General features: G+C 31.8%; 1 long non-coding RNA gene across 1 annotated transcript in view; it reads left to right on the top strand.

Moving 5' to 3' along the window:
• LOC128249922 (uncharacterized) overlaps nucleotides 1-24,874 on the top strand; it is a 195,017-nt gene that overhangs the window by 120,640 nt on the left and 49,503 nt on the right. Inside the window, exon 2 of the long non-coding RNA XR_008266071.1 lies at nucleotides 17,522-17,597. This is a non-coding gene — a long non-coding RNA (uncharacterized LOC128249922). The remainder of the gene's footprint in view (nucleotides 1-17,521; nucleotides 17,598-24,874) is intronic.

The raw sequence follows: 24,874 nt of genomic DNA on the forward strand, positions 1-24,874 counted from the left end.
TACTGATGCCCTAGCACTCATATTGTAAATCATGAGAATATTGGTTACAAATTTTGACACAAGGCCAGGAATTTTGTTGGTTGGGGTAAGTTTATTACATTGACCCCAGTGCTCAACTGGTGCTTATTTTATCAACCCCAAAAGGATGAAAGGCAAAGTTGACCTTGGCAGAATTTGAACTCAGAAAGTAAAGACAGACAAAGCGCTATTAAGCATTTTGACTGGCATGCTAACGATTCTGCTAGCTTACCACCTTAAATCACAAGAATATTGAAAGTATTAAGAATTGAAGCCATTTTATTATAATTAGAAAAATATCCATCATTTACTATTTGAATGATAAATCTTTAGCATTTCGACTATTTATATTAACTCTTTTAATATAATATATTGACAACTGTAGCTGCCAATGTACATTCACTAAGTGATTCTGCCATCACTTCTTAGGTAACTAGAGTGAAAGTTAACCAATGAGGTCATATTAAGATCAAAACCTATCTGGAGTTGAATAACTGAATAATAAAAATATTATTAACTAATAGTGATTTAATTTTTTTTTTCTCATTCAATAACAGATAGTCAACAGCCATTGACAGAGTTGCAAAAGCAACGAAAATTTTGAAAGAAAAAATATAAATAATAAACGAGTGGGAATTGAACCAGTGAGTGTGTTAGATAATAAGGCATTAAGACAATATGACTCTCCCCAGACACAACTTAATTGGCTTCAACACATGAGCTGATATAAAGAATCTTGCAAACCAGATACAAAATTGAAATAATCATATCTAGCTATCTTTTCAATGCTCTCTACATTAACACCAAGTGTTATAACTGTCTTACAATATTAGTTATGGAGGTTGACTTAGCTTTTCATCCATTCAGGGTCAATAAAATAAGTACCAGTTGAGCACTGGTGTCAATGCAATCAACTTACTCTCTCCCACCAAACTGATGGCCTTCTGCCAAAAAATTTGAAACCAGTATTAGTTATGGAGTTGTTACATACCACTGTTTTCGAATGACCTGAAAGTAAATGCAATATGTTGGTGTGGGTTTTTTTAATTTTTTAATTTTTTTAATTTTTTCTATATGATAAATGTTTGGTTTACAAAGACGAGAATGGTGTTAAAACTTTGATACCATAAAGAACAAAGACATTTCACTACTGCTTTATTTACATATACCTTTTGGTCCAAATAAAAATTGTCCTTTATCTCATATTCATTCTTTTGATTGCTGTTCCTTTGTTTCTAATACACACATACACATTCTAATACACATATTCCTACGATCATGAATGCAGATGCACAGCCAATCTCATTAAAATGTAATCATGATGTACTAACAAGGGAAGCATTTACAAATTGCTAAAAACAGCAGTCAAATCTCCTAATGCCTTAAATGATATATGGCATGTGCAAAACGATAGTGTGGATGCTTGGAATGCCTTTAAGAAGTACTGACCTGCTTTCATAAATATGTTGTTATATCTAAGAATCCAGATATTTTACTGAATGATTATTTAAATTGAAATTGATGAGTTACTCTTTGAAAGCTTAATTTATATTATAACGGTAGTGGACTGGCTAAGGGCAATGGACTGTCAGAAATGTTAACGACTCAAACAAATTGTGACTACAAATCCTACCAAGGTCATCTCCTTCATGCTTCTTTGATCAATAAAATAAAGTACCAGTCAAATACTGGGGTGAATTTAATCAACTAACCCCCTCTCCCCAAATTTGTGACCTTGTGCTTGTGTTAGAAATCAATATTTTAATGGTAATTAATTACTGATTTATCCTCAACCAGTCAGTCCATTCTACTTTGATTAAGTAAACAATTTAATTATCTAAAAATCATTTACTTGCCTTTTTAGCTATATTGATTTTTTTTTTCTGTCTACTGAAATTTTTAGTTGGTTTCTAGTTGATTGAGAAGCAAGTACTTGTATAACAAGAAAATTTCAGTTGTTCACCTTTTTAACTTTTTTTTTCCATTTGACTGGTTATTATATTAAGTACTTCCCTTACTTTTCACTAATTAATTTCCATTCACTAAATACTGCATAGTTTCACTATTAATTCCAGACTTATCAAGTGACCTGAATATAATTTTTTTTTTCTTTAAACATAACTGGTGTGTTCTTAAAACATTACTAGTATTCTTGATTATTTGAATATTAGATTTATCTTAGTTGCAGAATGTTAAAATTGATAATTTCTAACTTCTTTATATATGAAAAAAAAAAAAGTTTGTGTAAAAAAAATTCTAAATGTGTTTCCTTTTTTTGAAATTTAATTTGCTTTCCTTATTTAGCTGAATATTGATTCATTGTTTCTATACTGGAGCAGAATCCCTGAATTACTATTACTGCTATAAGAGTTGGATAATGTTATTGTTGGTATCCACATCTTCTCCATTAGCCTGTAAGATTTGGGCCTAGGGTTATTGTATAGCAAATCTATTATCAGTTTTACTGGAAATTATTGAAATTTTACAATTGTATTTATGCCATATATGAAATGAGAGACAAAGATGTTAGATCTGTCCATATTCACCCCCCAACCACCTCATGTATCTCACCACTCATCTTACTCTCAAATCACAATGCCTGCATAATGAGAGGTTGCAGCAGATATGCCGAAGCGCTCTCTCTCTCTCTCTAACAAATATGTAGCTGTCTTTGTGTCTCTTTGTCTCATCACTGAATATCAAATAAAAATTGCATCGGATCTAATGGTATCTAATTCTCTCCTATCATCTCTTTTCTACTAGCAAACATTTAGCTATCAGAAATGCCTCGCCTTGTGCAACTACCTACCTTTGTATACTGCTAACCGCAACTCCCATTCTCTCCTCACAGATCATTTTTCATTAACCTCCATCACGCTCTTACTACTGACTACTTCTACAACTATCCATCACTTTCCTAGTTTGCTCTGCAACTCGTGTTTCCCTCATAACACCCTGCCAGTACTGCTCCTCTTTTATTTGCTGCTCTCTGTAGCACTGTCTTTTCCATTTTCTTTCTTCTTCCACACTTTTCCCTGCCATATTCTCCCTTTCACCTTGGTTTTACCTTCTGCGGTCACCCTGTCTCTTCCACACTCTCTTGGCCACGTTGCCCTGAATGAATGTAACCCTCTCTCCTACATACCTTATTGGTCCTCTTGTCCCAATTAAACAGGGGCATTATACAGTGTGAGAATTTCTTTTGTCTTGCTAGGTACAAAGTAACCTCACTAGTGCTGGCTGCAAGATAAAATGAACTTAATATACTCTGAATATACTCTGAAGTGGTTGGTGTTAGGAAGGGCATCCAACTGTAGAAACAATGGCAAAGAAAATGTATGAGTGTGATGTGGTCTCCTGACACATCTAAGAAGTAAGTTACTCCATATAAAGACTCAGTCTGCAACAACCCACTCAACCCCTGCCAGCATGGAGAACAGGCACCAAGTGATGATGATATACTTATGTGATTGTAAATCATCAATTCTAAGTACCATAATGTCACCATCTAATATTGAAAATATGAAAAAAATTACAAAATTTAGTATGATGATTTAATTCTGTAAATTATACAAGCTACAAGGGTATATCAAGTAGTCCCCTCCTCCTCCTCAAGTATTAGCCTGCCTTAAAATGCAATCAAGTTTCTATAATAGTTCATAGACTGACCTTTTGTGCTTCTAAAATTTTTGCATTCTGCAGTCTACAGAAAAAGGGATTTCAAAAGTTTTCTTTTTCTCCTGGGTTGTTTTCAGAGTGTCCCAATGACATGAGATGTGTCTTAGAAACACTATAAGTTGTTTTTACAATATTGTCTTGCTGATCAATTCTAGCAGTATGGGATTTTTATTAACTTACTTTGTGGCTCTATAATAATATCTTTGGCTTAAACATGGTCTTTTCTCTTTTAGTATATGTTAAAGTAGCAAACAAAAGCAACTTCTGATCAGGTAAGGCATGTAACAAGGTTGTGGGAAAAAAAGCAAGATGAAAGCAGTTTTATATTCATTATCAGCATTTGCTATATCTTGTGGTGTTGTGGGCATTATATTTTTCCATTATTCGTTAGCCAGGTTTAACCCCCAGCAGAAGTTTATCTTTGCTAAACTTATTATGTTTCTGTATTGTAAAAGAAAAGGTAAAAAATTGCAGACCATAACTGATAACAGGATCTGTTGCTAAGGCACTAAGAAAACATCTTGGCAAAGTATGGGAATGGGCTGAGTCTTTGTTTTTAAGATTATCTTTTGCTCAACATTTTCTGGTCAAAATTAGAATGCATTTTTGATACCAAGAAATACGGAAATGTTCATTTATCTCTGTGCTGAGTCTCTGAAATTTTGATTTTACATTCTTACTTTTTGGTTTCCCACCTGTTATATTTTTTGAAGTTGATAGTTATTTTCCTTTTCATGCCAACTTTTTTTGTTTTTAAACCCGGAGATATTCATTTGAGATAAATAATACCATATTAAAGAATGATATAATAAAAAGTAACAGGTTTTGATATGACTAAATTACATATAATATATAGCCATTTTATTTAAACTTATTTCTTTCATATTGTAACCATTCATGAATATAACACTTAGATTTGTATTATAATTTTGTTGTTTGAGAAATACATGAACTTTAACTGCTGAATGAAAGTCAAGTTCATGTTACTAATACTAAACAATTGTTTAGTATTTATAGTTTTGATTTATATACACTGTTTAATTGTTACCTTCTGAAAGTACTTGCAATCTTCCACCCTGTTTGATATCTACACAATCTCCTTTGATCATTTTATAACCAAACCTAAATAATGATTATCTAGCTACTTATTTACACTTTGTGGCAATTTACTAGAGTGGTGTCTTACAATCTCTATAGGCTACTTTGTTACTAGTTTTACTGATTAAAGTATAGCAGAGGTATGGGTGTAGATAGTGGTCAGTTAAGATGCTTCAATAGCTTACACTTTTCGATTCAAGTTCTATTGTGGTTATTTTGCTGTTCATCTCTCCAAGTTTGATTAAATATACTTAGGTTAAATCAACTACATTTCACCTTCTGCTTTTATAAAAGGATTTGCATCTAAGAATGAAATTACTTTTAACTTTTTCAGTGTGACCACCTAGACTTCTCCTATTCTGTTTCTCAGAACTAACACAAGTCAGTGTGATTTCAATTATTTATGAGACACAGCATGACTTTTCATTTCATACTTAACACTCTCAATCTATTCACTGGAAAGATTGCAAAATGAGCCAGATCAGGAATGATTAAAATATAACTGTATGACTTTAAAAATAAATCAGACAAATTCTCTTGTGGAGCATAAGTGATAGTCACAAATCAGTATTCTATAAAATATCTTCAGAAACATCATACTAAATTTTTAATACTATTTTGTTTAAATAATGAAAGTGTGCTTAAAATATTATTACTCTTTATCTTTTTCAATTGATATTTTTAGCTGTAGAATTTGTAAAAGCTCTTGCTTGTATCAGTATGACAATCCAGGCTAATTTTAATCAGCTTTTGCAAAAGAAATAAGTTTATATCAGTATAGCTCCAAATTCCATTCGAATACCCCAAAGGGAAATGTCAGCTATAGATTTAATATTTTAATTTTATTATAGCACCTTTTATTCAAGGACTTCCTGCATAGTTATTGTTACCTCTCTCCATTACTTATCATGCAACCCATTCATAATTTTATCTTTTTAAAGTATTATCATTGAAAATTATACAAAATGTGTTTTAACACACAAAAAATACTAAATATTTTGATCACGAGTACTATGAAGTACTGAAAGACTTGATTATGCAGTACATGAACTGGATTGTGATCTATCTGAAAGCATTTTCTTTGTTATGTTACATTTTAAATTTTTATTTTTCAATATAATACCAGGTAAAGGAAAAATATGATTTAAGAGTAACAGCTACGACCACTTTATTTTAAGGTATAAAATAAACTAATTATAATACACTTGTCAGCCAAAATGTTTAATAACAGTCATCTGGTTATTCAACAGTTCCATTTTGTGCTTTGTAAGTTGAATAGATGTGAAATAAGCATCCAAGATGTTTTGTCCCACACAGAAACAGCAGGAGCTACTTAAAGATATTCCAACCTCTTCTGGTGGCAGTGACTAAAACCATCACAGTGTTGAAAACACCTTCCATATCTTCTGCAAGTATTCACCTAGCAGGGCAATGAGGATTGAATTGTCCTTTGCTTTGTTCTTACTATATCACTTAGGTATTGGATTTTCAGCCTTTAGTTTTTGTATTTCAAGAATTTTTGCCTCTCAAGTTCATTATGTGCATTTTTTGGTTATGTATGCTTCTGTTGATCCATAGAAGAAAAACTGTACTAAGTAACATAGAGTAGTTAGATGAAGATAGTGAACTTTTTTATTCTAATGTGAGGTTGTTTAATTATTAATAATAATGAAATAGATTAAATAATCAAAGCCACTTTCTAATTTAGAGTTCACTTCCTACTGAAAAAAGGGAGGTTCAAATAATGGCTTTGAATAATGAAATCAGCAACAAAAGAAGCACACAAATTGTTGTGATGATGGTAGAAAAAAAACTGACGGAAAGGCTTCAGTGTTGAAATGAAGAGTAAAATTTGAGAATAAATGATTCAAGGTTTCCCTCTCTCTGCATGAAAAAAAATTTAATGCCTTATTTTCATGCCTCTGGATCCTTTATTCTCAAAACTTCTACTTTTCAATCTTAGTCAACGTACAATCTTGTACATTTACTTAGTGTTTCTTTCATTACTACTTTAACATGCACATGTTTTGCTGATGAGATCATAATAAGACTGAAAATAGATTAACACTAAATTATTACTTTAGTACGGTGTAGCCTATTATTGTAACTGTGGTGTAGCTTGTGAGAAAGCCTCTAACACTTAGAATAAAATACATATATTAGGCAGTTTCACTTGCCAATTTCCCAGCTGTTCTAGTTTTTTCGCTTTTTTAAAATGTATGTGAAGAATGACAGTCAGTGTTTTCCACAGTTGGTATCATCAATGTATGATTTCAGAATTTATCTGAAGATTGTTTAGAGAAGTTACACTTGTTACTATGAGCTGATAGGCTTGATATTTAGAATCTTTCAGAAAGTGCTGATGGATAATTGTTTTTAGTGCATTGAAATGTTACTGAATAAGAGCAATTGAACAATAAAAAGACCATTACGTGTGTGTGTGTGTGTAGTTAGGAGCAGGAGATATTTCGTTTTTGCTAGGTGTTGGAGATATCATGTGAATAGCTTAAAAAAGAAACCAATTGTAATTTATGAACACATTGTTTGGCTTCAATACCATCAGTCCATTAATTTATCAAGAAGAAAATGTTTGTTGAACTCTGTTGTTGAAGGAATTGGGCAGGTTAGTGAGGATATATTAAATGTTGCTGAAGATGAAATAAGATGGAAAAGTGACAGCTTCAGTAGCAGAACTGCTACAAAAACACTCCATTCAATAAAAAAAAAAAGGAAAATTGGAGGATCCACTAAAATCAGTTAAGAGGCACTTAACTACTCATGCAATGTTATAACTATAGCTGAGGAAATACAGGCATATATGAGTTTGTGTTCAAATCAATATGATATAGCTTTGTTAATAGTACTAATGGATAAGAAGCAGTGACAGTATGAATTTGATATATGGGGTTTGAGGAGGCAGCAGTGTTTGTAATAGTTAGTAGGAATTGTATTTTACTGGAATATACAGTGCATGGGTTAATGAGTAGTGAGAAGACATGAGTATCTTTCAGTAGATTGGTTTTACTTACTGGTTTTTGAGGATGAGTCAGACTGTCTTTGGCCAGTAAAATTAATGCCATTAATGTTCCTATTGAATCATTGCATGTCAACACCTGTAGGAAAAACATGGGCAAGAAGGGAATTCTAGAGGGTTGATATTCTGGGAAGGACAAACTAATAACAATTAGTGCAAAACCTGGAGGGGTTGGATTAGACAAAGAAAGTTAGGGTGGGTCAGAATGTCTGAGTGGAGGTTGTATGAGCCCAGTAGGCTCCAGCAAGCAGCAGCCAATATAGTAAAAGTAGAAAAGGCAGAGAGAGGAGACAGAGTACCTGTGAGCTAGAGGCTGGAACATGTCTGAGTGGCCTTATGCAAGTTAGTTGGATAATCCCATTTTGGATGCAGCCTAAGATGTCTGTATGTGCAGCAGTAGCAGCTCTGTCTCAGGTGTGAGAGCGATAATCCATTGACCTCACCTAAGCTTTGTACAGAATCAATAATTATTAGAAGTTGAAGTATCTTTTAACCTCAAAGAGAAGGATTAATTGTTGGAATGTGGTTTTACCTTTGTTAAGGATTTGTTTTTGACTGGTAAGGTCCTTGGTGATACTGAAACATAACATTTCAAGTGATTGTCAGAGGTTCCAGTTGTGAGTTGTTTATGACTAAGTGGAATGTAGTAAATATGATAATAATTTCTTAATGAGTAGCATTTCTTTTCTTGGACAAGATTGTCATATTCTTAGAGTTCTAATGTTAGAAGGAAAAGAGAGAAGATAACATGACAAGTGGTTGGATTAAAAGATTTACTGTAAAGAAAAGTTGTTTAACTTCAATTAAACTCTAATTGAGAAGACCTATAATCAAATTTTCCAGCTATGACCATCCCATTTATGTTTCAGTCATAATGCATTGAAGATTACATTATCCAATACATATTTTTTAAAGATGGTATGATGTGATTTTAGAGATTTGGTTGCTATTTTTAGTATGTCAAAAGACTACATGCAGATCTCCTCTTCTAACAATATACAGGATATTCTTTTACTAAAAAGAAAATTGTAAATGAAATCAGTGAGCCATTTTAAATGTGAGTGCAGTGCTCCATGAAATGTATTTGTATCTTAACTTCTTAGAGCACTACAGATACTGAAAGTTGTAGTGTTTATTTACTTGCAATGAAATCTTGTTTCTAATATGCTTTGTCAATGTATGTGTGAGGTTACTAAATAAGCTTGCTGAAGGTAGTCTTATCAACTGAGTAAATAAGAAGTTTCTGGTAAGTTGCTCACCAAGAAACGAGTCTATGTAGTTTTTTTTTTATGGTAAACATTACCAATGAGTCAGATCATTTAACTTCATAAGCAGCTTCTATGGAGCTGTATGTGTACAGATAAAATTTGACACTTATGCTAGCACGGATGAAAATCAAAGTGCTTTTATATAAATTTCCTGTGAATGTATTTTACATCTGATAGCCAGAAATATCAACTGAGATATAGCACAGTTCAAACAAAATATTTGGCTACAGTGTTTGCATTGAAAATTTTAAATATTATTCCAATTATGTACAATTATTTTAGTATGTCAGTGTAAATTTGTATAAACATAATTTTGACTGTAAGTAGTTCTATGTATATCTTATATCATGTTGGAAGATTTGAATGTGACATTTAGACCTGAGGCTATAGTTTGGTGATTCTGTTAAGACTATTAGCCATAAGTAGAAACTATATGAACTTAAAAGTATCAAAAGATATGCATATATTTAAGTTTATATAAAATGTATTTACAATAAATCTTTCATAACCTATATACATATTTATATTTATGTGATTGAAATTTTTTTACTTTAGATTTTCGAAGATTTTAGAATCAAGTCTTCTGTGGTTCTTTGGCCATATATCAGAACTAGATAACATGATGCTATTTGAATTTTCTTTTTATATCTGCATATTGTCATTTCAAAATAAAGATGATCCTCTATTGATTATACTATCTGCCTCAAGAAAGGTTAGAGAAAAAATCCAATAATGAGCCTCTTATTGATTTATATATGTTATTAAAGAAAAATTAGTTTAATCTTGTTTACATTTTCAGTTAATTAGATTTGAAACTAAGATTGCACTGATGATCATGATTCCTGTTTTACCCTACTTCTATGTGATTCTTATATGAATTCAGTGGCAATCATTAACCATTTATTCACACAGCTTTCTCGGTGACTGCAGAATGTGATTTCACCAAAACATTTTCATCGATCAATCAACATTTATTCATTTTATGTTTTAACTATTTTTATTGATATATTTGCTGATCATTGGCAACTAAACATACATGTGTATATATATATATATATATATATATGCCATTTGTTTTCTTTCATAAAATATCTAAAGAAACAATCTAGTTTGTATGCTGTTGGGATATGTTCCAGATTAGGGTAACATATTTGTTCTTACTAAGATATTTCTTTAAACCAATTTATCACCCCTGATTTGGCACCACACAATTCTCTAGCTATTAAAGAAATTCATGTGAACTGAACATATTGATCTATATCATATCAGGTTGAGTGTTTCTCAGGGGTCTTGCATTGTATTTGATAGTAATTCAGGGTGAGGGGTTGGTAAGCTGTCAAGGGATTACATACACACACACACACTTGTGTGTGTTACACAAGCAAAAGAGATAGAACTCAATGCATAGAATACATATATCTTATTTATAGCCATGAAGCTACATCAGTGAATCAAGAGCCTAGAGTTTCAACTCAAGTGCCAGAGTACTTGAGTCATGGATGTAGTTTCATGACTGCAAAGAAAAAGTATGTTACATCTGTTGATTAGAAATACAAACAAGGAAAGAAGTACTCAGTATTGTAGATTTTGTGTTAAGTTGATGTTTCATTCTGTAGATGCTTGGATTTTCACGTTTGCTCAACCTCTCTCTCTCTCTCTCTCTTTGTGAATCTCCCAAAAGAGTCAAGTACTTGTATTGATATAATTGACTACATTCTTGAATGGCTACAATACAATAACTGAAATTCATACAAGATATATACTATATACATGTATACATACTTGCACATGTGTGCATCTCTGCATTGCAGAGACATCCAGCTGAAGTTGGAAAAGGAAAGTAAATTGTAAATCTATACATGGCACTTCAACCTTATTACAGATGAGAAATGGTGGTGTTCATGGCTTTCTATGTATTAAGTTTCTTATAAAATGACAGTGACTATGTTATAGATTTACCCTTGCAGCTGATGCCTTCTATTGTTAAGTTGTTTTTCTTTTTTTTTTCTTTTCCTACTCATTAAAATAGAAAGCACATAATTAAAGCTAAGTAGCTAGCAATAATGGAAGATTTGAAAGGCCCTTGAACTGGGATTGCAAGTGATTAAACAAAACAAAACAAACAAACAAATAAATAACATAAAAAAAGACAACTAAACCAATACTATTTTTCAAATCATTCATTTTTCTCCTTTAAAACAATTTTCAAAGAATGGATCTAAAAATTTTGAGAAAAAAAAATTACTCATGTTTTAATGGGTTCATTTTTAGATTAATTATCAAGTTTTATTACTCTGCAGTGTGCAAATTTTGTTATGAACTATAATAATTGAAACTACCCTATCAACTTTGTATATTATATTTCATGTTCTATTTCTAATATACTCTAAAGCTGTCTTTCAAAGTGATAGTTCAGGAATGTGAAAAGGTAGAAAGCAATTAACCAAGATGTCAGATGTTTCATATTCTGTCATTGGCACTATATTTTTCCATAATTAAGACCTTTAATTCTCAATAGTTAAGTTCAACTTGCTCTACGTAAATACTGCCAATGACGTAACCCACTGCTGTCGTTAGTGGAAGCAGTGTAGGACTGACAAGTGATTTGTTAATCATAGTGCCAACCAATGTCAGAAAGGGAAAATAGATTGTAAAAATGACATGACACATCAGTCTTAGAATGGATAGGAAATGATCACTTCTAGATCTCTCATTTATTTAATGCTACAGATGCTGAAAATTATCAGCACTGGTTTTGTGGATCACTAGGATTCAGGAAACAATTTTGCTTCATCTTTCAAATGCATAGTCTCTTAACTAATAGCTTTCCTCTTCAAATTCTTTGGTTCCTTGTATCTTTTCCAAAGAGGTGAAAAATGATGTATCTCAAACTTTGTTGTTGTTAATCAAAATGGGAAATACTATTCTTGACTGAAGTAACCATCTCAATAACCTGGTTTGAACCCAGTAGCATACAACTGTAGCAGCTTTGACAAAGGTCGTTTGTTTTACTATTGTGTTGCTAAATCTAAATATCCTGTTAGCCAAGAGACTAGTTTTTATTATTTTATTATATTTTCCTGTTTACATTTTGTCCTGTTTGTGTTTATTTTGATTTTTGGGTTTTTTTACACTCAACATGCAGAAATCAACAACCACCTAATCAGAGTAGGATCAATATTTACACATACACACACACATGCATACATTACTCTTTTAATTTTTTCATCAGCTTGTATTATTTGAATATGTTTTCGATACTTCACTAGTGTTTTACAATTGTGCAAATGTATGACAAGCTTCTTTTTATTAAGTTCATTTGGAAGCTGTCATGCTTGTTTATGTTAGATAAACAGACTAAGGCTATAAGAAAAATATTCATTTAAAATTCTTTCACATTTATCATTACTACAGTTCATGTTTATCCAAGTGAATCAGACTTTACCTTGGTTTCACAAAGCCATTTGTGTTATACTTTTATTTGTTGCTAATATCATTGTAACAGCTTGCTCTATATTTAAATAATTCAATACATATGTATGAATGTTTGTATACTCTACAAATATTTGTCATTAGATGTATTTTTTGTCTTATTTTACTTAATGATTTTTAACTTTTTCAATAAATATTTTATGAACATTTTCTTAAAACATTTCAGTCAATTTGAACTATTTTCCTTATAATAGCATAATAACTTTCACTAAAGTTCAGCAAGGGCAGATAAAGTAGTTTCTAATAATCTCATTTTACTATTCTGTCTTATTTCTTTGTAGTTTTCAGTTGCAGGATAATTTGTCTCCAACAATAAATAATTTAATAAGCTATTTTGAGAATAGAAATGACCCTTGCAGGAAAATGTCAAAAGTAAAGCAAAATAACTTTTAAATATTTTTCAATCAGATCAACTGAGTCTTCTGATTGAAATCTTTCTTCTTTAATTATTATTCCTTTCATTCGTATTCTAGAGATTTCTTTTAAGTGCTTTGCTTGTCCACACTGCTGGAATGTTTTTACAAAGACCAAAGTTTTAGTAAGTAGGAAGGTGAACACATCACACACCCCTTCAGGTAGGTGGCCCTCGATCTGTAGAAACAGTGTAGGTAGAAACTCCATAAGCTATGGATACATAAGAGGTGCAGCAACATCAAAGGAAGATTAACCAGGAAGATGGCTTTCGTTTGCGGCAGATGCACAGGGGCAATAAACACCAGAGATGCTCATAAACAGATTCCATCACATGCCAGGGGAAGAAACTAGAAGTAGTTGATAGTTTCCGCTACCTAGGTGACCAAGTCTGTAGTGGGGGTGGATGCTCAGAGTGTTACCACTAGAATAAGAATAGCCTGGGCAAAGTTCAGAAAGCTTCTATCCCTACTGGTGACAAAGGGTCTCTTGCTCAGAGTGAAAGGTAGATTGTACAATGCACGTGTGCAAATTGCCATGCTTCACGGCAGTGAAACATGGGCCGTGACTGCTGAAGACATGCATAGGCTTGAAAGAAATGAAGCTAGCATGATCTGCTAGATGTGTAATGTCAGTGTGCACTCATGACAGAGTGTAAGCGCCCTGAGAGAAATGTTGGACATAAGAAGCATTGGATGTGGCATGCAAGAGAGACTTTTGCATTGGTATGGTCATGTACTATGGATGGATGAGGAGAGCTATGTGAAGAAGTGTCACTCCCAAACGGAAGGAATCTGAGGTAGAGGGAGACCCAGGAAGACATGGGATGAGGTGGTGAAGCATGACCTTTGAACTTTGGGCCTCACAGAGGCAATGACAGAAGACCAAGACCTCTCAAGATATGCTGTGACTGAGAAGACCCTGCAAATAAAGTGAGTTCACAGCTGTAACTTACACCAGTGTCATATAACCAGCCCACTCAAAAGTACCTTGGATCGTAGGGCAACATGCTGTGCTTGAGGAACCCTATTGAGTCAAGTACATCAAAATCAAATCAAATCACAATCAAATGGAAATTGTAGTCATGGTCCTCGTGCTGGTGGCACGTAAAAAGCACCATCCAATCTTGGTCGATGCCAGCCCCCTCTGGCCCCTGTGCCAGTGGCACGTAAAAAAGCACCCACTACACTCTTGGAGTGGTTGGCGTTAGGAAGGGCATCCAGCTGTAGAAACACTGTCAGATCAGACTGGAGCCTGATACAGCCTCCTGGCTTCCCAGATCCCAGTCGAACAGTCCAACCGATACCAGCATGGAAAATGGATGTTAAATGATGATGATGATCATGCATTTAGATAGGTTAAATGATGATTTCATGAAAATCAGGGCAAGGCTAGCATTTGGTTTAATTTTTTTTTTTAAATGTGCTACTTTACAAGGAAGATATTAGTTTACTCTTAATTCTTAAACCTTCATCTTGATCTAAACTGTATAGTGACAGTCTTCATGTTGATATGAGCTTCATTCATATCTACAGTATAGTGTCTGCCAATGTCTATATTCTGTCTTTCCATCTGTGAGGACCAACATTCTCAAGTTTGATATATAAACTACTTTCTATATCCTTCTTAGTTCATCCCTACCAACCTATGTTACTTTTCAACACAAAAGGTTGTTCACTTTTGAGTAGATATCTTTGAGCTGTTCAGTCATTGACCAATGTATGCAAGCAAAATGATTAAATGAATGCAGTCTCATCTAGTTCCATTCATCATAAGTGAAGGTGATAAATATATAATTTTTTAATTAAAACATTTGACGTCAAACACTATTAATCTTTCTTTTATATGTTTATTATTTTTATTTCTCTTTTTGTTAACTTTTTGCTTAATTATTCCAAATCTTAATAGTTTAATGAAATATTAAATTTTCATTAACCTGATAAAATGGATAAGTGTGAGAAAATGAAAAATATTTCTTTTAATTTCCATTAATCATTTGAAATGTTTTGAAAGTAGTCACTTAAAATTATAAACACATTTTTTTAAAGCCTATGCTTCATTTTATTTCACTCTATTATAATATATTCACTGCTGTTTTTATTTATTTATTTATTTGTACATTTTAAAGATAAGTTTAAGCTGCCAATAAACACTTTAATGTCACACTTTTATCTCCAACTAATGATTTTTTTTTTTTCGCAAACCATGCATTATCTAAGAAAGAAGAAAGGAAGACAATTTTTATGGTTTTTAGTCATAATAAAGCAACAAAAAGTAAAGTTGCCTCATCAATATTAAGGACCTATTAGCATTTTCTTTCTGACTGAATCAAAGGTAGATTAGTTTCATTCTGAATTTATTAATGTTCATGAATACTGTAATCCTAGAGAGCAAGGAAGATCTGGCAAGATTCTGTAGTTTACCCAAGGTGACTACATGATTACCTCTGTCTAGTGTCAGGAAGATATTCACTGCTTCGTTGCAATTGGTAAAAATTTCAATATTTACCTTATGATATGAATTTCAAATCAACCGTATTGAACTGTGATCACAACCTTGATCAAATAATTGGCAATAAAAAAAAATACTAGGTCCATACTGATTAACTGTGTTACTACTTCATAAAAAAAAGAAACACCTTTCTTGCCTTCTCATAGTTCCGTTTCTCTTTAGCCTTAATTACTGATTCCGCATTTGTACTTGAAATAAGGTTTGTAGATTGTACACTATTTGTTTTTGATCACCCCCACCACAGAATTACATATTTTTGTGCAATGCTTATGAATACAAACCTACTTACTTAATTCCTCTTGAAAAATCTAAACCAATGCGTTATACAAGCAGAATAAACTATTAGTGCATCAATATGAATTTAAACTATTAAATGGCCTACCAAATTTGAGTACATCACACTACTGAACTGTAACCTCTACTTTTTCTAGTTTAAAGTTAAAAATATATTTTATTCTTATGTATTTTATAACTTTAAATTTTGATTAACCCATTACCTACCAGTGATCTCATATGAGATCACTTAAAAATTACAAATTTTGTAATTATCTGTCAATATTTACACATATCTAACCTTTTTGCTATATCTACTAGGTATATTTCTCTGATATTTAAATGAGGTTTGCTAATTTTTCACCCAATATCTCGCTTATTTCTATTTAAAATGTTATTTTGATCATCCCAGCATGTTTCTAAGGCTGTTTTATGCTAGAAATCAAAGTTTCATAAAAAAAATTCCAGTTAATAGAATTATGGGAGGTAATGGGTTAAATTCTATTCAATTTAAGCAGTGTCTCTTTTTCATGCCCATGCTTTTATTATGTACTGAAGAATTTCTTCATTATTAGCATATATCAGTAATGTAAATCACATTTAAATAATATGTGGCTAACCATACACCACCAGTGGACTAACAGAACTAACAATTGCCATTAGATGAACCCACTGCACACAGTATTTCATAGCTCTGGGAATGAAGTGTATACATTAGTCCAGTAGTTTGCAAATTTGTTTCAATGCAGAACATATGATTTTCCAAAGATCATGGAACTTGTACCTCTCTTTTATGTACAACTTCTGTCATCTCAATTTAATTATGATATTAATTAAATGAAGCACAAATTATTTTTGAGAGAGAATATATTCATAGAAAAAGAAACAACTTACTCTGAAAATGGCAAAGCATACTTGTTTTAAAAATCAAATTTCTATTCTTTTTTAAGACTTATGGAACCCCAGAATTTTTCCATGGAACTCACTTTGAGAAAACATGCATAAGTTGTTAGATGCCTAAGGGCTACTACCTACATGTATTCATTTTAACTGATTTATTGTATATACATGTGTGTGAGTGGGTGTTTTTTCTAATATGAAAATGTTGGTCAAAATTGTGGGATGATTTTGACTCTTTTACTCTTTTACTTGTTTCAGTCATTTGACTGTGGCCATGCTGGAGCACCGCCTTTTGCTGAATTTTTGAATTGAATTTCTGACTTTATACAATAATATAGTAGTTTTTTATTACCCAATCCCAAATGAAAGTATTAGGTGTCTGTATGAGTTCATATTAATTGTATGATCCCATATGGAGTGTATCTGTAAGTGAAAATTGTGCAGGAATTTTTTTTGTTTTTTAATGGGATTTGTTTTTTATGCTTTTTCTTTAGCCTCCTTCTTCATGACTTCAGATCCTAGCTATCAATTTTGCTTATAAGTAGAAAACAAATGTTATGAAAGATGTATTTTATTTACATTTATAGAATTACTCATAATGGCATTTGTTTTTCTCTATGGGCTTTTGGAAATTTTTGTATTTACATCTTATTGTACTGCAATAATGCTTTAATGGAACATATACATTTAGTACATTGTAAAATTGAGCAATGACGCATCCTTTGTGTTGAGTGTTATTACATGTAAAGTTATAAAATTCTATAGTTATGGCTACTATAACTATTGTTTTACACACACATGTGTATATAGACATCTTAATTGACATTTTTTTTCGCAGGTTACATAATCCAATATTGTATGAAATAACTTGACTGCCCCAGATAACATTGAGGAATTACCAGCACCATTGTAAGGTAAACTATTTGATTGTGTTTTATAATGATTTTGTGTAAGAGAAGAAACATTTGGTTCATTAGATTTTCCCTTCCCTCAATACTTTAACATTATATTAAAGGGATGGTGCATGCTGTTTCATGCTTTACTCGAGTCTTTAGAATTCTCTTGTCTAACATTGCAGTAAAAAAAAAAAAGAAAATCTTTTTTTTTTTTCAAAATCATTCCTATAGGAATAGATTATGATTTATTTTAGTATCTTAAATCCAACTGATTTGTTCATATATTCAAATTTTTAAATTTTCATTTTACTTTATATCCCACAATAGAAATAGATAAAAAGATGAGCTTAATGCTACTTTTCAAAGATATAGCAAGGATACAGTATTGTTCTTAAAAAATGTTATGTAGAATCACTGACTTTTAAACATTCAGATTTAGCCAGATACAAGTGGCATGTGAGTTTTCAGTGGATTTTCTACCAACATTGTCTTGATAAATAAACATACTAAATCTCTTTTTTTTTTTCCTTTTTTTTTTTTTGTTATACATATATCATCTCTTAGTGAGTGGGGAGGGGATCTTTTAAATGCCTTCAAGATTGGTGGAATGGAAGAAGATATTTTCAAACTAGACACCTGGCCTAAATGCTTGCATCAGAATAACCCCCCCCCCCCCACTTTTGAGGGACTCGAGTATATCATAGCTGGAAAAAACTACAAGACATCCAGTATGTTGGTCTAACAATTTTACCAGTTCATTTCCCTTGATTGATACTTTATCAATCGTGAAAGGATGAAAGCCAAAGTTGATCTCTACAAGATTTGAACTCTGAACACAATAATCATTTTGTTGATACAGTTACAGTTCTGCTACCATGTTAAACTATATGGCACTGCTTGTATGTTACATATTACCGATTTTGACACTGATCTAGTCAAGAAGACAATCCACTTAATTTACCTGATAAGATTTGCAATTTTTCATTCATCATCATTGTCTTAACAACCATTTGCCACACTGGTGTGTTGTAGTCCCAGAGTTGCAAACTGGTCTAGAATTCCAAGAATTCTTTTCAGCTGTTTTTTCCGAACACATTAAACTGATTGATGCTGTAATCTGAGATGCTTTGGTAGTAAAGCATAGAACTTGACACCAATAGATATAATGCATTTTTGCCTGTATTATGAACCATAGAAGTTGGTGGACACTCTGATGATATAAATGCCCATTTAGATCTCATTGTTCAGTAAATCATTGATTAAGGATAATCAAGTACACATTTTGGAAAATATAATATATTCTCCTTTTCTTCCTTTCCTGTTTCTTACTTTCTCTCCCTTTTCTTACTTTCTCACGCCTTTCTTTCTCACCTCCCACTTCTTACTTTTTTTTTTTCTCAATTATTACTTTCTCACTCATTTCTTCTTTCTCTCTTGCATCTTTCTTTCTTGCTCTTGCACCTCTTTTTCTAATTTTTTTCCTTTTCTTTCTCTTGCTTTTTCCTTTTATTTTCTCTCTAGTTTATTTCCTTCCTTCCTTTCTCTTTCTCTCTCTCTCTCTCTCTAGCATTATCTCTCTCCTCTCTGTCTGGCTTGCTCTCTCTCCTCTTTCTCCAGCTTTCTCTTCTTTCTCCAGCCTTCTCTCTCTCCTTTCTCCTCTTTCTCCATCTTTCTCTCTCCTTCTTCTTCCTCCAATTTTCTCTTTCCTCCTTCTCTTCCTCTCTACTCTCTCTCCAGTTTTCCCTCTCCCCTCTTTCTCCAGCTTTCTGTCATTTTTTTTCTCTAGTTTTCTCTTTCTCTCTTCTTTCTCTAGTTTTCTCTAGTTTTCTCTTTCTCTCTTCTTTCTCTAGTTTTCTCTCTCCTCTCTAACTTCTCTCTCTCACTCTTGCTAGAATTTGTTATTTTGAATTCTAATTTTTATATTATTGATCATATAAATTATTTTTCTGTTACAAGTTTTGCTATATTTATTGTCAACCAGACATCACAGTAATTCTTCTATGTGCATCTTTCTAGAAGTTTTTCTGTTAGGCATCTTTCTGTGCTTGTATTAATCTTCTTGAAGTCATTATGGCAATCTTTGGTTTGATTACGTTAACATGATGCAGAAACTTTCAAAAATTGAACAGACAAAAATAATTTTATGTGAATGAGTGATAATTATTTTAAAAAAAGAATGACAAAACAACTTCTTTACTCACTGAATTATATGTTGAAAGTATGATTTAAGTAACCAGCTAGTCACATGACCTAACTACATGTACATACATAGGCATTCCCATTTCATCCTTATTACATGTAATATTTGTTGATGTTGCAGTTGGTTACTATGCAGAGAAATGGTGTGACCAGCTGCTGTACACCTAATGCAACAATATAATTTCCATGTATTAAAACTGATAGATACTGGCTGCTGTAAATATGGTTATATAATTTCTGGCATTGTAATCATGCCATTGACCGAGTTAGTACATAGAATATAAATCAGAAGTGTATATAACTCTGCAATCATTTATACTTTGACTGGTTTTAGTCAATCATATTGACACCCCCCACCCCCCACCCCAATTATGTAATCCAGTATATATTTTATCAATATCAATCAAATAGCTGCTACCATTTGATATAAAGGGCTGTGCCAATTTGCACTGGTATACACACACACACACACACACACACACTCTCTCTCTCTCTCTCTCTCTCTCTCTCTCTCTCTCTCTCTCTCTCATTAACATGATGAGCTGCTGCACAATTTCTGTCTATCAAGATACTTACCCAATGTGACGTACAGTAAATGCAAACCTGGAATCCTATGATTGTGAAGCAAACTTCCTTCTTTACCAGCTGGTGACACTTGTGCTTTGTGTATGTTTTTAAATGGTTATCATGACTCTACTATGAATCAATCACTTACATTTAAATTAATATTAATTTTAGCATTAATTTAAAAGTTTACAAAACAAAATTTTGATGGCAAGTTTGAAGAATTTGTTAGAATTCAGTATAGTGTAAGTTGAACTATTAGCATGCTATGAGAGGAAACTTTATTTTTGTTCATTACTAAATTGGTTCTTGCTAAAAGTATTCTCTACTAGGTTTCTCAGTTTAATGCTAAAATCAGCAATAGTAGCATTTGATGACAGTCTCTAGTTGTTATTGTATGAAGAGATTTTACTTCATACACAATTAGTGCATGTTGAAATGAATACTGGACTCAGCTCTATTACTGATAGCAAAAATATTAAATTTTACCTTTCACAAAGAGCTTTTTCAAGTTGTAGATCAAAAACTGCCTAATAAATCTGTTGCACAACTCTTCACATTTATGGCTTTATTTACCACTCTTTCTGTTTGCAAAGAGATATAATTTTCATTTGAAACACTTCATTTTTCACATATATATATCAACTGTAGTTTTATATTATCATCTGCCGTGTATACTGAGTTGCAATAAGTTCATCTTGTACTATTTATTGTTGCTCTTTTACAAGAACATTAGTCACTATACGAATGTTTTAAGTCTGTTATGCATGTAAACTAGCTCACTGCAGATAAAATCAAAGCGTATTGCACTAGAAAGAGAATCATAATTGCTAAAACTGTTCTTTTACTCTGTCTCCACTCTTTTTTTTTGTTTTTGTTTTTTTATCTTCAGAGCTACATGTCACTTCAAACTTACAAAACTTGTACTAACTTCTAGAAATTACAAATATAATTATACCTCTCATATATCAACCAGGATCTATATGCAGTGATTAAGTTACTGGAAATATATTTAATGTTGGGAGCATAAAAAAGCTAACTGGATGCAACCAGCATTAAATGTTAACACCAACTTCACAATTGTTTTTCATGTGGATTGCTACTCTGTGTAGCCTCTCTGCAATATTTCAGTGAACAATGAAGAGATTACAAATATACAGGGTTTTTATAAAGTCCTTGTGTAATTCAAAGTTTTTATAATGTTAGATCTTAATATGATAAAATTAATCTGTACAGAACATTTTGAAGTTAAATGCATCTATAGTATTTCTGTCAATCAAAAAAATTGTTAGAAATATTTATTAATTTTCATAAAAAAAACTTCAATAAGTGCTTCAGCCTTGATTTATATGGATGTGAAAAGACTATTGTTTATTTAAGCCTTGTTTTGTAGATGGCATGCAGGATAGGGTAACTACAGTGATTCAAGTCAGCTGCAAAATATATTTTTAGAACTTCTGAATTGCATCAGAGTTTATATATATAATGATTGTGGACATATTATAACCCTTTAGCATTTAAACTGGCCATATCCAGCCCAAATATTCAACTGGTTTTATGTTCAAACCAATCAGATCTGGCCTCTCACGCCTACTCTAAAATATCATTTTAAAAATAAACAATCACATTGGCAAAACCTCAAAGCTATGAGATAAAGCATAATTAATTCATAACAATATGAATAAATAGATATTACAGTTGACAGAGTAATCTGAATGTTAAAGGGTTAAAATGAACATTCTTAAGAACAAATCTATTTGAAGATGTCGTAAATTCTTTCATTTATCCTTTTCACAGGTTAATTTTATCCTTTATAGAACTAGTGCTATACAAACAGAAAATTGCACAAGGTTTTTATAAAGACTTTCTCTAGAAACATGTCACCAAGATCATAATTAATAACATGCTTTGTTAGGAATTTAAAAATTCTATAAAGAAAAAATTATTTTTTGTATTATATCCTGCCAAATATTTTGCTGACAGAAGTAAAAAATGGGTAGTGTTCTGAATTAGTATATATATAGTGTTTTCATGACTGTTGTAGCATTCCTCTTGTTTCTTTATATCTCGGGTGTGAAATAGTTCTACAAACTGTCATTGATATTTTGTTACAATTCCACCACTGATTTCCTGACACTGCTTCCAAGTCCCTCCCAGATTATCATTCATTTCTATACCCAGTTACTATAATTATTATTCATTTGTTCATTTTAGATCAGCTACTTAGACATACATTATGAAGCACTACAGACTTGTTATAAATTTAAAATGTAAATTAAATAACTGATTAAATGAAGTAGGCGCATAAGAGTCAATTGTTTAAATGATATAAATTGTTTTGTTTTTAATTTCTTTTTATCATTGCTAACATTCTTCTTAAGCCATTGCTAATTTTAAAATGTTAACAAAATAATGTAAAAGTCATACAAAGTCAATTTTTAGAGTAAACATCTGATTGCATCATATGCATAATAATACCATATGTGACCATCTACTAAAGCAGCTTAGTATTCACAGGCATTTCAAAGACCTTGTAATTTTATCTGAACTAAAAGAATTACTAGGTCAAAGCTTTCCAGAAAATATATAGGCCACCATAAATCTAATTTCTTCATGTTACCGTCTGTAAACGAGTGCAGGTTACAATTGTCATCATATCAAGATTTTCACTTATACCTTCACTCTTGAAGTAAGCTGCTGATTTAAAAGACTTTTTTTTTTCCAGTAAAAGGTCAAATTTATTTTTAACTATGTTGAAACAGTTTGTATCAATTATATTTTAAAATTTGAGCTTTCTTTTGAAAACAACTTATCTTGAAACAAACTAAAATTTTACTGTTAAAAATAAAAATTATCAAATACGATCCCAATTTTTATGCATAACTTTACTTCTATTTACATCAACTATTTCTGCAGTAGTTATTTGCTGATATGGTTTTTAGGATAAGATTTTTGTTTATTTGTTGTTTTTTTGATATAGTACTAAAATCATTAATGATTTAGTATAATGGTTTCCTGATAGTTTGGTACTAAATGCAACAATTTAAAACACCATTGCTTAAATTATATTCTAGTCTTAAATAGCTTCCTGATACTTGCATTAATATATTTTCCCTTTATTTTTAGCTCTGTAGAATCTGCAATAGATTCCCAATAATTATCACACTATCTTTGACAACCTTTATAGCATACTCTCTGATTATTGATTCTCCACTATCTTATATGGTTCTCTGACTGCTAAATTGATATATTCCTTCTCTGGATATTAATAATTAAAGTTACTCTGATTTATATCATTATCTTTATATATCTGCTTTTTCCATACTAGCATGCACTTATTGAAGCAATCTTCTGTGGTCAGATACTCTTCTTGAAATCAACCTTTTGTTTTTTCAAGTAAGGTATTTTTATTTCACAAAACTGAAATTGCTGAGCTACAGGATATGCATTTACAAAAATCATGAACAAGTGTGCCATTGTTCAAACTATTAGTGTGAAGATATGTAGAAACACACAAACAAATGGTAAAGCTGGTGTCCCGGCATGGTCACATGCTGGACAGTATCTGTAACAATTCTTTACTTAATCATATTAACCCCAGTACCTATTTTAGTCAGGAACTTATTTTATCCATCTTTATTAGTTGAACCATTAAGTGATGGGACTTGAAGTAACACAATGAGTACCAACTTTTAGACAAGTGTAAACATTTATACACTGCACAGATGTGTGTATGTAATGTAACATGCTTCTGCAGTTTCTGCACTATTCCCATGTAGCAAATTTCACTCACAAGGCATTGGTTGATATAAGGTATGACACTTCTCAAAGTGCCACTCAGTGGGTTGGAACTCAAAACCACATGGCTGCAAAGCAAACTTCATTACTACACCACCATTACATGTAAATATGTATTAAATAAATCAGACACTAAACCAAAATAAAACTTCAATATCGATAGTAACTGTAAGCATGTTGAAAGTTAAAAGAAGCTTTGATTTTGGAGAAACATTTCCAAGTTTTGGAGTAAGCTGTAAGAACTGTACACATTAAAATAACTCATAATTTATAAATAATTTCATGTAGAAATTCTTTTATCTTTCACACATTTCTGTTTCTCTTCTTTCCCTGATTCCACATGTCCTTGTTTCTATCCCTCTCTCTTTTCCCTTCATACAAGCTTTTGAACCAAAAACGTATCATGTTAGATCTTTATCAGCTTTTAAGGATCCAGAAGTATGCTTGCATTATATGATATCCGTGTTTATTTTTTGTTTTTCTATTTGTGATATTTGTTGGTTTCAAGTTTTTTTTCTGACTGTTCCAAATATGAAAAATGTCTATTTTGGCTTTAGTAATATACACAGCTCTCAGCTAGTATAGTTGTTAAATGTGGCATTTTTAAAACCCATTTGTTTGATCAGCCTTTAAAGACTAAATCAAAAGTAAATGATGTCTTTATTTTTATTATGTATACTTAAAAACATATATTCTTATTGTGTTTAACATTTTTTACTACACTAAGTTTTAGA

The sequence above is a fragment of the Octopus bimaculoides genome, chromosome 18, assembly GCF_001194135.2.
Source record: "Octopus bimaculoides isolate UCB-OBI-ISO-001 chromosome 18, ASM119413v2, whole genome shotgun sequence".
NCBI lineage: Eukaryota > Metazoa > Mollusca > Cephalopoda > Octopoda > Octopodidae > Octopus > Octopus bimaculoides.